The following is a 12,587-nucleotide window of genomic DNA, read 5'->3' on the forward strand; positions in this document are numbered from 1 at the left end:
CTAGAATAATGTTATCAAAAGTGCTTAGAAGTGAACTGTTATTAATTTTTGGAAATTTATGGTTAAGGTCTTATGGGACAAAACTGCTGAGGTCAGCGGTACCTAAGTTTACCCACTACTTAATCTAACTTAGACTAACTGACGCTAAGGACAACACACACACCCATGCCCGAGGGAGGACTCGAACCTCTGACGGGGGAGCCGCGCGGACCGTGCAAGGCGCCCTACGACCGCGCGACTACCCCGCGCGGCGAACTTTAATTGCATGGGGAATTTAAGGAGTCTTTAGGAAATTAAAATACGAATTAAAGCTTCTTCCGAATATATTTTCTAATGTCCAATAGCTCTCACTTTTCGAATACGCCATGTACCTCGCTTGTGGACCCTCAACTGACAAACAAGCACGTCTGGATTTGTCGAAATCACATTTAAGGTACACTGTGTGATCAAAAGTATCCGGAAACCTGGCTGAAAATGACTTACAAGTTCGTGGCGCTCTCCATCGGTAATGCTGGAATTCAAAATGGTGTTGGCCCACCCTTACTCTTGATGACAGCTTCCACTCTCGCAGGGGTACGTTCAGTCAGGTGCTGGAAGGTTTCTTGGGGAACGGCAGTCCATTATTCACGGAGTGCTGCACTGAGGAGAGGTATCGATGTCGGTCGGTGAGACCTGGCACGAAGCAGGCGTTCCAAAATATCCCAAAGGTGCTCTACAGGATTCTGGTCAGGACTCTGTGCAGGCCAGCCCATTACAGGGATGTTATTGTCGTGTAACCACTCCGCCACAGGCCGTGCATTATGAACAGGTGCTCGATCGTACTGAAACATGCAATCGCCATCCCCGAATTGCTCTTCCACAGTGGGAAGCAAGAAAGTGTTTAAAACATCAATGTAGGACTTTTTTTTTGTGGTTTTAGGGCGCACAACTTCAATGGTCATTAGCGCCCTGACTACTCTAAGAATGCACCGCGAGGCACAAGTTGACAACAACAACTAAAAAGGGAAACCACGATAAAAGAGACTGACAGGCATAGGATTAAAAAACATCATCATCAAATGTCCTTAGCGAGGTTCGTCAAATTGATAAAACAAAGAACACGAGCAGCTGCTCGTGGGTCATCCGCTAAAATGGCATCGAAAGTATTAGGCAGGTTAAGATCGAGGCGCAGTTGGTTAAGATCTGGACAGGACAGTAAAATGTGTCTAACCGTCAGCAAGTGCCCACACGGGCAGAACGGCGCCGGCGCAGTCATCAGCAGATGGCGATGGCTGAACCGGCAGTGTCCAATTCTTAACCTTGCTAAAACGACCTCCTCCCGCCGAGAAGGGCGTGAGGAGGACGTCCAAGCCACGGGAAGAGGTTTTAAGGCCCGAAGCTTGTTGTCGGTAAGTGCAGCCCAATCGGCATGCCACAGCGACACAACGCGCCGACAAATGACCCTGCTAAAATCGGACGAAGGGACACAACAAGAAGCTGTCCGAGGCTGGAGGACCGCAGCCTTGGCCGCGGCATCTGCAGCTTCGTTCCCAGGGATACCGACATGGCCAGGAACCCACATAAAGCTAACCGGCGGACCGACGTCCACCAGCCACTGAAGAGAGCGTTGGATCCGGTGTACGAAAGGGTGAACCGGGTGCGGATCACTGAGGCTCTGGATGGCGTTCAGGGAATCTGAGCAGATGACATAAGCAGAATGTCGGTGGCGGCAGATGTAAAGAACAGCCTGGTAGAGGGCAAAGAGCTCAGCTGTGAAGACCGAACAATGGTCATGGAGCCGGTATTTGAAACTTTGTGCCCCGACAATAAAGGAACACCCGACCCCGTCATTGGTCTTAGAGCCATCTGTATAAATGAAAGTCATGTTGATGAACTTCGAACGAAGTTCCAAAAAACGGGAGTGGTAGACCGAACCGGGGGTGACCTCTTTTGGGAGCGAGCTGAGGTCAAGGTGAACGCGGACCTGAGCCTGGAGCCAAGGTGGCGTGCGGCTCTCGCCCACTCGAAAGGTTGCAGGGAGTGAAAAATGAAGGTGTTGAAGGAGGCGACGAAAGCGAACTCCAGGGGGTAGCAGGGCAGAGACATACAACCCGTATTGACGGTCGAGAGAGTCGTCAAAAAAGGAACGATAAGACGGATGGTCGGGCATTGACAGTAGCCGACAGGCATACCGACAAAGCAGTATATCGCGCCGGTAAGTGAGTGGCAATTCGCCAGCGTCAGCATGAAGACTCTCTACGGGACTGGTATAAAATGCTCCGATCGCAAGTTGTAAACCCCGATGTTGTATGGAGTTGAGGCGGCGTAAGATGGATGGCCGTGCAGAGGAGTATACGAAGCTCCCATAATCCAGCTTGGAGCGGACGATCGACCGATATAGACGAAGTAGGACGGTTCGATCCGCTCCCCACGACATACCACTGAGAACACGGAGGACATTTAAAGAACGGGTACAACGGGCGGCCAAATATGACACATGTGGAGACCAGCTAAGTTTCCTGTCAAAGGTGAGGCCTAAAAATTTGGTTGTCTCCACGATTGGGAGAGCAACGGGACCAAGTCGTAAGGACGGTGGGAGAAACTCTTTGTAGCGCCAGAAGTTAATACAGACCGTCTTCTCGGCAGAAAAACGGAAGCCATTGGCGACACTCCAGGAGTAAAGACGGTCAAGAGAACGCTGAAGACAGCACTCCAGGACTCGTGTACGCTGCGCGCTGCAATAGATGGTAAAATCGTCCACAAAAAGGGAGCCTGATACATCAGCTGAGAGGCAATCCATTATTGGATTGATCGCGATGGCGAACAGAGCGACGCTCAAAACTGAGCCCTTTGGCACCCCATTCTCCTGGCGAAAGGTGTCGGACAGGACAGAACCCACACGTACCCTGAACTGTCGATCCATTAAAAAGGAACGAATAAAAAGAGGGAGGCGACCGCGAAGGCCCCATGTATGCAAGGTGCGGAGAATGCCCGCCCTCCAACAGGTGTCGTAAGCCTTCTCCAAATCAAAGAACACAGCCGCGGTCGGGCGCTTCCGCAAGAAGTTATTCATAATGAAGGTCGACAAGGTAACCAGATGGTCAACAGCAGAGCGGCGCCTACGAAATCCACATTGTACATTGGTAAGTAGGCGTCGAGACTCAAGCAGCCAAACCAATCGAGAGTTAACCATTCGCTCCATCACTTTACAGACACAGCTGGTAAGTGAGATAGGTCGATAACTGGAAGGCAAGTGCTTGTCCTTCCCCGGCTTAGGAATCGGGACAACAATAGACTCGCGCCAGCATGCGGGAACATGTCCCTCAATCCAGATGCGATTGTATGTACGAAGAAGAAAACCTTTACCCGCAGGAGAAAGGTTCTTCAGCATCTGAATATGAATAGAATCAGGCCCTGGAGCGGAGGACCGTGATCGGCCAAGTGCGGTTTCGAGTTCCCGCATGGTGAATGGGGCATTATAACTTTCACAATTCGAGGAGCAAAAGTCAGGTGGCCTAGCCTCCTCTGCCTGTTTGCGGGGGAGGAAGGCAGGGTGGTAATGAGCGGAGCTCGAAACCTCGGCGAAAAAGCGGCCGAAGGCATTGGAGACAGCCTCAGGGGCCACAAGGACTTCATTCGCGACCTTCAAGCCAGAAACTGGGGAGTGGACCTTAGTGCCAGACAGCCGGCGCAGGCTACCCCAGACAACAGAAGAAGGAGTAAAACTGTTGAAGGTGCTTGTGAAAGCAGCCCAGCTGGCTTTCTTGCTTTCTTTAATAATACGACGACACTGAGCACGTAATCGTTTATAATTAATACAATTCGCCACTGTAGGGTGGCGTTTAAAGGTGCGTAAAGCACGTCGACGAGCACGTAAAGCGTCTCGACATGCTCCGGCCCACCAGGGGACCGGTACGCGACGTGGAGAAGAAGTAGGGTGAGGGATGGAATATTCAGCAGCAGCGAGAATGACTTCCGTGAGGTGTGCGACCTGACGATCGCAGCTTGTGAAGGTTTGATCCTGAAAGGTCGCCCTGGAGGAGAAGAGCCCCCAGTCTGCCTTGGAGATTGTCCAACTAGAGGAGCACGGAGAGGGAGTATGCTGCAGGAGATGGATAACACACGGGAAGTGGTCGCTCGAATATGTATCAGCAAGTGCATACCACTCAAACCGGCGTGCAAGTTGGGGAGTACATATAGAGAGGTCTAAATGGGAATAGGTATGAGATGTGTCCGAAAGAAAAGTGGGGGCGCCAGTATTGAGGCAGACAAGATTGAGCTGGTTGAAAAGGTCTGCTAACAAGGAGCCCTCGGGCAGGATGCTGGAGAGCCCCAAAGGGGATGGTGGGCATTGAAGTCTCCAGTTAACAAAAATGGTGCAGGTAGCTGAGCAATAAGTTGCATCATGTCAGCCCTGGTAACGGCAGATGACGATGGAGTGTAAACGGTACAAAAGGAAAACGTAAAAGTGGGGAGAGTAATGCGGATGGCAACTGCCTGCAGGCCGGTGTGCAACGTGATGGGATCGTAGTAAATATCATCCCGGACCAGCAACATAACCCCTCCATGAGCTGGGATACCTACCACAGGGGGTAGGTCAAAACGCACAGAGGTGTAGTGTGCCAAGGCAATTTGATCGCATGGGCGTAGCTTCGTTTCCTGGAGGGCTACGACGAGCGGACGATGCAAGCGGAGCAGCAACTTCAAGTCATCTCGGTTGGAGCGAATGCTGCGAATATTCCAGTTAATAAGTGCCATTGTAAGAAAAGGAAGATGAGAGAAGGGGTCACCTCGAAGGCCGCTTAGGGCCTGGCTTCGAGCGAGCACTGCCGCCGCTATCAGTAGGCGGACAGTCATCGTCCATGGGGTCTATTGGGTCATCGGCCATCTCGGGAGGATGGCCGGGAGGGGGAGCTTCCTCCGCCGGTGAACGGCCAGATGTTCGGCTACCAGCGGTGCGGCCAGGCGAAACGGATGACGGCCTGGGGCGGCAACCGCTGGGTGGCGCAGGAGAAGAAAGGCGCCGTGGCGGAGAAGGAGAACTGTGCTTCCTATGCGCCTTTTTAGAAGGACGTTTAGTGGAAGTACCGGTCGAAGGCTGGGAGGTCGAGGGACGGAGGAAGTCTGCACGGGATGGGTCCTTCTTAAAGGCCCGTGCATCTGACTTCGGGGTCTTCGACTTAGCAGAAGCTGAGGAAGTGGCTGGTGTCTGTGGGGTGATGGGAGGAAGAGGAGACGTCGACCGCGCGATCTTAGCGCTGGCCGAACGGACGACCGTGGTGCTGAAGGTCAGATCGCATGTCTAGGTTGCTACCTCCCTGGTAGTCCGAGTAGAGGCGAGGACAGTGCTGTATTTCCTCGCTGGGAGCAGCGTGGGCTTCCTACTAGCCAATAGCTTGCGAGCAGCCGAGGTGGACACTTTCTCTTTGACCCGTATTTCCTGGATACAGCGTTCTTCCTTATAGACAGGACAGTCGCGGGAGGAGGCGGCAATGTCACCCTGACAGTTCACACAACGAGGAGACGGAGGTGGACAGTCACCCTCATGGGCATCCCTGCCACAAGTGACACATTCAGCCGCATTGGAGCAAGACTGTCGAGTGTGATTGAAACGCTGACACTGGTAGCGGCGCGTAGGTGTCGGGACATAGGAGCGAACAGAAATAACCTCGTAGCCCGCCTTGATGCGCGATGGCAGCTTAACACTATCGAAGGTCAAGAAAAGCGTCCGGGTCGGTACAAGGTCATTGTTGACCTTTTTCATGACCCTATGGACAGCCGTCACGCCCTGCTCAGCGAGGAAAGATTGAAGCTCCTCGTCAGTCAATCCGTCGAGGGAGCTACTATAGACTACACCACGAGACGAATTCAAAGTTCGGTGGGCCTCCACCCGGACAGGGAACGTGTACAAGAGTGTGGCCCGAAGCAGTTTTTGTGCCTGAAAGGCACTCTCAGTTTCGAGTAATAAGGTACCGTTACGCAACCTGGTACAAGATTTGACAGATCCGGCTATGGCATCTACGCCCTTCTGAATAACGAAAGGGTTGACAAGAGGAAAAATCCTTTCCGTCCTCAGATCGAGAAACTACGAGGAACTGTGGGGCAGGCGGTAGTACTTTTGTCACTGTTGGCTGGTCACGTTTCCGTTTTTGGGTCGAAGTCGAGAGAGATGGAGTAGAATCCATTGCGGAGGAATCCCCCATGATTGCCAGCGTCTCCGATGGCGCGCTCCTTCCTTGTGGGGACCCTCTCAGAGGGCACTCCCGCCTTAGGTGAATGTTTACACCTCAGGTCACACCTCCCGAGAAACAGACGGAGGGACCAATCGGCATGGTCAGAAGGTATCAGCTCAGGCAATCACCCCTCCCCGGGCCTGGCCTTTACCAGGGGGTACGCGCGTGCCTTACATGTCTACCCAGGGCGGGGACTTACGCGTTACCCCGTCACCGGCTACGCGTGCGAACGCGTGGGTCGGCCTTCAGACACGCACAGGGAGGAAGGAAGAAGAGGAAAAAGAAGAGAGAGGGAGAAAGAGGACAGACCGTCTCAAACGCCGAGGCGGAGACCAGAGAAGGCAAGGAGAAGAAGGCAATGAGAAAGCAAGGAGGAGAAGGCAATGAGAAGGCAAGGAGAAAAAGGCAATGAGAAGGCAAGGAGAAAAAGGCAATGAGAAGGCAAGGAGAGAAAGGCAATGAGAAGGCAAGGAGAGAAAGGCAATGAGAAGGCAAGGAGAAAAAGGCAATGAGAAGGCAAGGAGAAGTCAAGGAAAAGAGTAAGGAAGACAGTGAGGTGGAGAAGAGCAAAGAAAGGAACCAACAAAAGGAAAGAAGAAACGAGAAGTGAAAGACCAAAAAGACCACGATTATAGGTCGTGGAACCGTCCGTCTCCGGACGTAGGCGCGAACTACCCCCGTGAGGGGGATGGACTCCTTGTAGTCGCCTCTTACGACAGGCAGGAATACCTCGGGCCTATTCTAATCCCCGGACCCGAAGGGGGGAATGTAGGACTGTGCTGTGATAGTGCCACGCAAAACAACAAGGGGTACAAGTGCCCTCCATGAAAAAACACGACCACACCGTAACAACACTGCCTCCGAATTTTACAGTTGGCACTACACACGCTGGCAGATGACGTTCACCGAGCATTCGCCATACCCATACCCTGCCATCGGATCGCCACATTGTGTACCGTGATTCATTACTCCACACAACGTTTTTCCACTGTTCAATCGTCCAATGGTTACGCTCATTACACCACGCGAGGCGTCGTTTGGCTCATGAGCTAAGCGTGTGGCTTATGAGCAGCCGCTCCATACCTTCCGCCTAAATGTCATAGTACTTGCAATGGATCCTGATGCAGTTTGGAATTCTTGTGTGATGGTCTGGATAGATGTCTACCTATTACACATTACGAACATCTTCAACTGTCGACGCTCTCTGTCAGTCAACAGATGAGGTCGGCCTGTACGCTTTTGTGCTGTACGTGTGCCTTCACGTTTCCACTGCACTGTCACATCGGAAACAGTGGACCTAGGGATGTTTAGGAGTGTGGAAATCTCGCGTACAGACGTATGACACAAGTGACACCCAATCACCTGACCACGTTCGATGTCCGTATGTTCCGCGGAGCGCCCCACTCTGCTCTCTCACGATGTCAAATGAGTACTGAGGTCGCCGATATGGAGTACCCGGCTGTAGGTGGCAGCACAATGCACTTAATATGAAAAATGTATGTTTTTTGGGGGCGTCCGGATACTTTTGATCATGTAGTGTATTTTGAACAGGAAGGAGAAGCCTTTCTCTGTCGTATAGTAACTGTTGATCAGACATGAGTACGTCACTACAAACTACAGAGTAACACTGTCGTGTTTTGGGAATGAAAGGTGCACTGCTGACTCATTACGCTCCTACAAGGCAAACAGTGAATAGTTGCAGCTACTGTGAGCTACTGCGAGATCTGCAACCCAAAATAAAATCTAAGAGGAGATGGAAATTTTCAGAAGGTCTGAATTTGCTATACGTTAATTCGCGCTGGGAGAACAATACAGATGCTGGAACACTTACCTAACTCCATGTGTTTTTAACATTTTTTTTTGTCCGATGAAGGATTACTTACGTGAATACACGTTTTCTTCGGATGACGAAGTGGTGAAGGTAATGCAATGAATCAACTGGATTGTTCACCAAGCGGGCGTTACCATATAGGAGTGTAATAAGCCAGCAGTGGGCCTTTAAATCCTAAAATACTGTCATCGTCAGTTTTCCTATATACATATATATATCTAGTTGCGGAAATATACGAACTAAACAGCTTACATGGCTAAAACTCTATTTCGTATGTAACGAGGTGGCAAGATGTGTGGTGAGTGTAAACTACTACGTGCGGCTCAAAGGTGGCGCAGGGCAACGCATGTCTCGTTCGTCGTGTTTGATACGATCCGCATTAGCAATGAGACGAAGTCGTACAAAGGTCCAAGCAGGCGACGAAGTGTTGGATTCTGTAGGTGCATTGCAGTGTACAGTCCAGATTTACTTCCGATATGAAACATACTTTTGCATATTACATTCAAGTCAAAATGGCGACCGGAAGATCACCACGACAAAGCAAGACCGTCGGCGAAGGTCGCGACGTCTCATGACTAACAATTCATTCCGTACGAGGTAGGGTTTGCTGCAGCCCATTACATGGATATCTGGAGCAGAGTTGCCCTCTACTAACCACTGAAAAGAGGCCAATTGTATTGATTGAAGACGCTAAAACTGTTTCGAGTAGGGGATTAAAAAGTACAAGAAACGTATTCGCAACTTATTCACAACGTGTTTGTGACAATGAATATCTATGCTGGTCCAGGACTCGAACCCGGATTTCCCGCTTTAAGAGAGTGGTCGCTTTAACCGCATGCATGTATGAAGGACATCGCAATATACATCAGTACGAAAGGCTTTCAATAAGTAATGTAACAATTTTTTTCTTGGCCAATTTCGGTTGAAAAAATGTGGACTTTGTTATGGGACATCGTAGAACATTCCTGCTTCAGCCCCTATAGTTGCGTGGTTCCGATACGTGGCAGCGATATACGCAACCTTCAAAATGGCGTCTGTAACTCTTTTGGTGGAAAACCAGAGTATCGTGGATATTCGTAGACGCTTGCAGAATGACTACGGCGACCTGGCAGTGAAGAAAAGCACGGTGAGTCGTTGGACGAGGCATCTGCCATCATCGCAACAAGACCTCGCAAAACCTGGACTGTTGGTTGGTTCATGTGGGGGAGGGGACCAAACAGAGAGGTCTCCCATCGGATTAGGAAAGGATGGGGAAGGAAGTCGGCCATGCCCTTTGAAAGGAACTATCCCGGCATTTTCCTGAAGCGATTTAGGGAAATCACCCTGGACTGCTCTTCCTCATCCACTCTACAGCCTTCTGACTTCCATCTGGCCCAATGCAGGATGCACTCCGCGGGTAGCAGTACGTGGATGATAGGGAAGTTACTGGTGCAGCAAGACGTTGGCTCCGACATCGACCAGTAGCATGCGGGCAAACAGTCCCTTCCAGTAAGATGACGGCCGTCGCATTGAACGGGGATTATGTTAAAAAATGTGGTTTTGTAACCAAATGACCGGGGAACAATATAGTGTATTGGAATTCTGAATAAAACCGACCTGCTTCCAGAAAAAAAAAGTGTTGCATTATTTATTGAACACCCCTCGTAGATTAGAAGAGCGTATGTCTAGTCATACGTACCAATCCAGTGGTGTGTGAATTACGAGTATATTGTCACGTCGATCATAAACGATAGCAAGGATATCAAGGGGTTTGGAAGTAAGTTCTAGAAAAATCTGGCTGTAGCTAAGTGATGTTCTGAGGATATTTAAACTACGAGGAAGCTGGAGATTGGGTTGAGGTTTCATGTAATTTTCAGAACGGCTACAAGTTGTTGGACACCCTAAAAGAAGGCCTATCTTCCAATATGATATTCGCATCAGTCTGGTTAAGTCTAAGACTGCATGGCATGAGTAATGTCTCGGTGCACCCACACATCTTGACGGGCTCACAAGTCCCCAAAATCTGACCAAACTGCAGAATTTCTGGGACAGCCTGGAAAAATGCGCCAAACGTCAGGGAAGATAAACACATAACCTGGTCAGCTGCACAGGATCTCGCGGTAGGAATGGTTTGATAGTGATTATGTCTTCTACAGTCAGAAGCTTGTGCAGGCTTCGTTACAGCGAATCGTAACTCTTATCACATCTCATGAAAGTATTACACATTATTAAGAGGAAAGGTGACTACTTTGTAACCCGTGAAAGTGGTGAAGTTAGTAGATACACTTCGCAGAAAAAGAAATACGATTGTCACACTACTACTGGCCGTTTCCCAAACTAAAGCATTTGTTATTGGCCTCGTTTTAAGGAGACAAGGGCTTGGGGTAGTAAGAGGCCACGTAAGCCAACGAGAAAAGTAATTCGTCACTCTATCTGTAAGTGTGGGCTGGTAACTATCTGTAAGTGTGGGCTGGTATACTAAATGAAAATCCATACTTCGATTATGGTGGAATTATGTAAAGAAACACTGTAGACGCAAGCAGAAACTCGCAAATAAGAGTACACTATTATTTCAGCAGCTTTCAAAACCAAAATCTCTATCGTACGAAATGAATCTTAAGTTAGATGGGGGCTGGGGAGAACTAAAAGACAGGAAGAAAAAGGTCTAGCGTTTAAGATCACACCGAGGTCTTTGGAGAGGCAGAATAAACTTAAATGTAATACGTCGTGGCTGGGAATCGGACATTGTCGTTTTTTATAACGGAAATATATACACAGGTAATGGTGAAAAACGGCCAAAAGTCAACATCAAGATGGTCGGACGGAAATATCAGCCCTGCTTTTCCCAAAGAAGAGAGCGCCTTTCTCGGCGAAGAAAAAACGAAATGGTCACAGAAGTACCACCATCGGTCGAGGAAAAACGGCAAAGATGCAGTTTTTCTTCCGACAGTTTCCTTATTTTGGAAGAAGTCATAAATGAAAGCTGTCATTGCTTTTGATAAATGCTAGATTAGAGGCTGACCCACATTTAGTTTATATAAACACGCCAAACTACTTTAAAAGAATGCTCAAGATAATCTTCGCGGCTTTAATCGGTATCCTCGCAGTTGCTTATTCTGCACGAGTTACAACGCATATTCTTGTTATGTTACATGCGTACGAACCCACGAGTATTCAGTCCGATAGTCCTCTTAAGCACCAAATGAATCATTGCGCTAGAATTAGCACATGCCCGGTACCACACGAGATCGTTGTCAAGGCAATATCCAACCAGTCTAACGACTTTCCCGTTCGTTCTTGGTGCACGGCACAAGCCTTCGGATTGGCTCGCGACCTTCCGATGAGCGTGTTCACCGAGATTCAGAAAGTGGTTCAAGGGAGTGTGGCGGGGGGAGGGGGGGAGAGGGACAATTTCTCTGATATAAATGTCGATCTCGCTTCAGCCACTACTGCGAGTGCTTAGGAAACATCGCAAGTGAGACGCCGTACTCACGCCTGCCATAGCCGCTCGCCGAGATCACCGGCGACTCGCTGACGTAACAGCAAGTGTTGCTCTGGTGCGGGCCGCGCCTGTACTGGGTTGCTGGACGTGCCCGCTCAAGCCAGTGCCACGCTACGCTTTCTGACGTGGCGCGATCCTTGTTGGAATTGCGTCCTTGCGGCTCGTGCCGACCCACACACACAGCCGCTGCGAAACGTCACGGCGCGCGTCAGCGACACGCCTCCGGTCAGAGTTCCGCGTAGCGACGCGACCTGAGTGCGGGACAGCACCTCGGTCGAGAGGGGGATCCCCCGCCACAGGCGCTAAGACAACCTCGCGGAAGATTTTCGCGTATAACGAAGTCCAGAAGTGGTTGTTTACTCTTAGGACGAACCAAGAAATGAGTGTAGTCCTCGGATGCAAAGCCAATTGGGTCGCTAAGGGTCACGCTCTTTCATTTTCTCCACTGCTAGTTGGCGTCTCCACGTTCACGACGCAGAAGAAACACGAATGTCAATATGAACAGATTTTTATTTCCCCATTCCCCACAATCTGCTGACATCTACATCTACATGGCTACTCTACAAGTCATGCTCAAGTGCCTGGCACAGGGTTCATGGAACCACCTTCACAATAATTCTCAGTTATTCCACTCTTGAAGAGCCCACGGAAAAAATAATATTTATGTGTGATTTCCCTTATTTTATTATGACGATTGTTTCTCCCTGTGTAGGTCGGCGTCAACAAAATATTTTCAGAAAGTTGGTGATTGAAATTTCGTGAGACGATCCCGCCGCAACGAAAAACGCCTTTGTTTTAATGAAGTCCACCCCAAATCCTGTATCATGTCAGTAACACTCTCTCCACTAGTTCTCGAATTTGAATTTTCTCGATGTACTGCGTTAATCCTGTCTGGTAAGGATCCCACACTGCGCAGCAGTACTCTAAGAGAAGACGGACAAGCGTAGTGTAGACTGTCTAGTGGATCTGTTGCATCTTCGAAGTCTTCTGCCAATAAAACGCAGTCTTTGGTTCACCTTCCCCACAACATTTTCTATGTGTTCTTTACAAATTAAATAGGTCG

General features: G+C 49.7%; 1 protein-coding gene across 2 annotated transcripts in view; it reads right to left on the reverse strand.

Moving 5' to 3' along the window:
• The window catches only part of LOC126191343 (SUN domain-containing ossification factor), a 281,108-nt gene that overhangs the window by 214,245 nt on the left and 54,276 nt on the right, over positions 1-12,587 (reverse strand). The window contains exon 1 of one of the 2 annotated variants that reach the window (XM_049932181.1): positions 11,516-11,624. The exons of the other annotated variant lie outside the window; for it this stretch is intronic. The gene's annotated coding sequence lies outside the window, so the exon portion shown is untranslated. Of the gene's footprint in view, positions 1-11,515; positions 11,625-12,587 lie in introns of those variants that run through there. 2 annotated transcript variants of the gene reach the window in all.

This window comes from Schistocerca cancellata, chromosome 6 (assembly GCF_023864275.1).
Source record: "Schistocerca cancellata isolate TAMUIC-IGC-003103 chromosome 6, iqSchCanc2.1, whole genome shotgun sequence".
Taxonomy (NCBI): domain Eukaryota; kingdom Metazoa; phylum Arthropoda; class Insecta; order Orthoptera; family Acrididae; genus Schistocerca; species Schistocerca cancellata.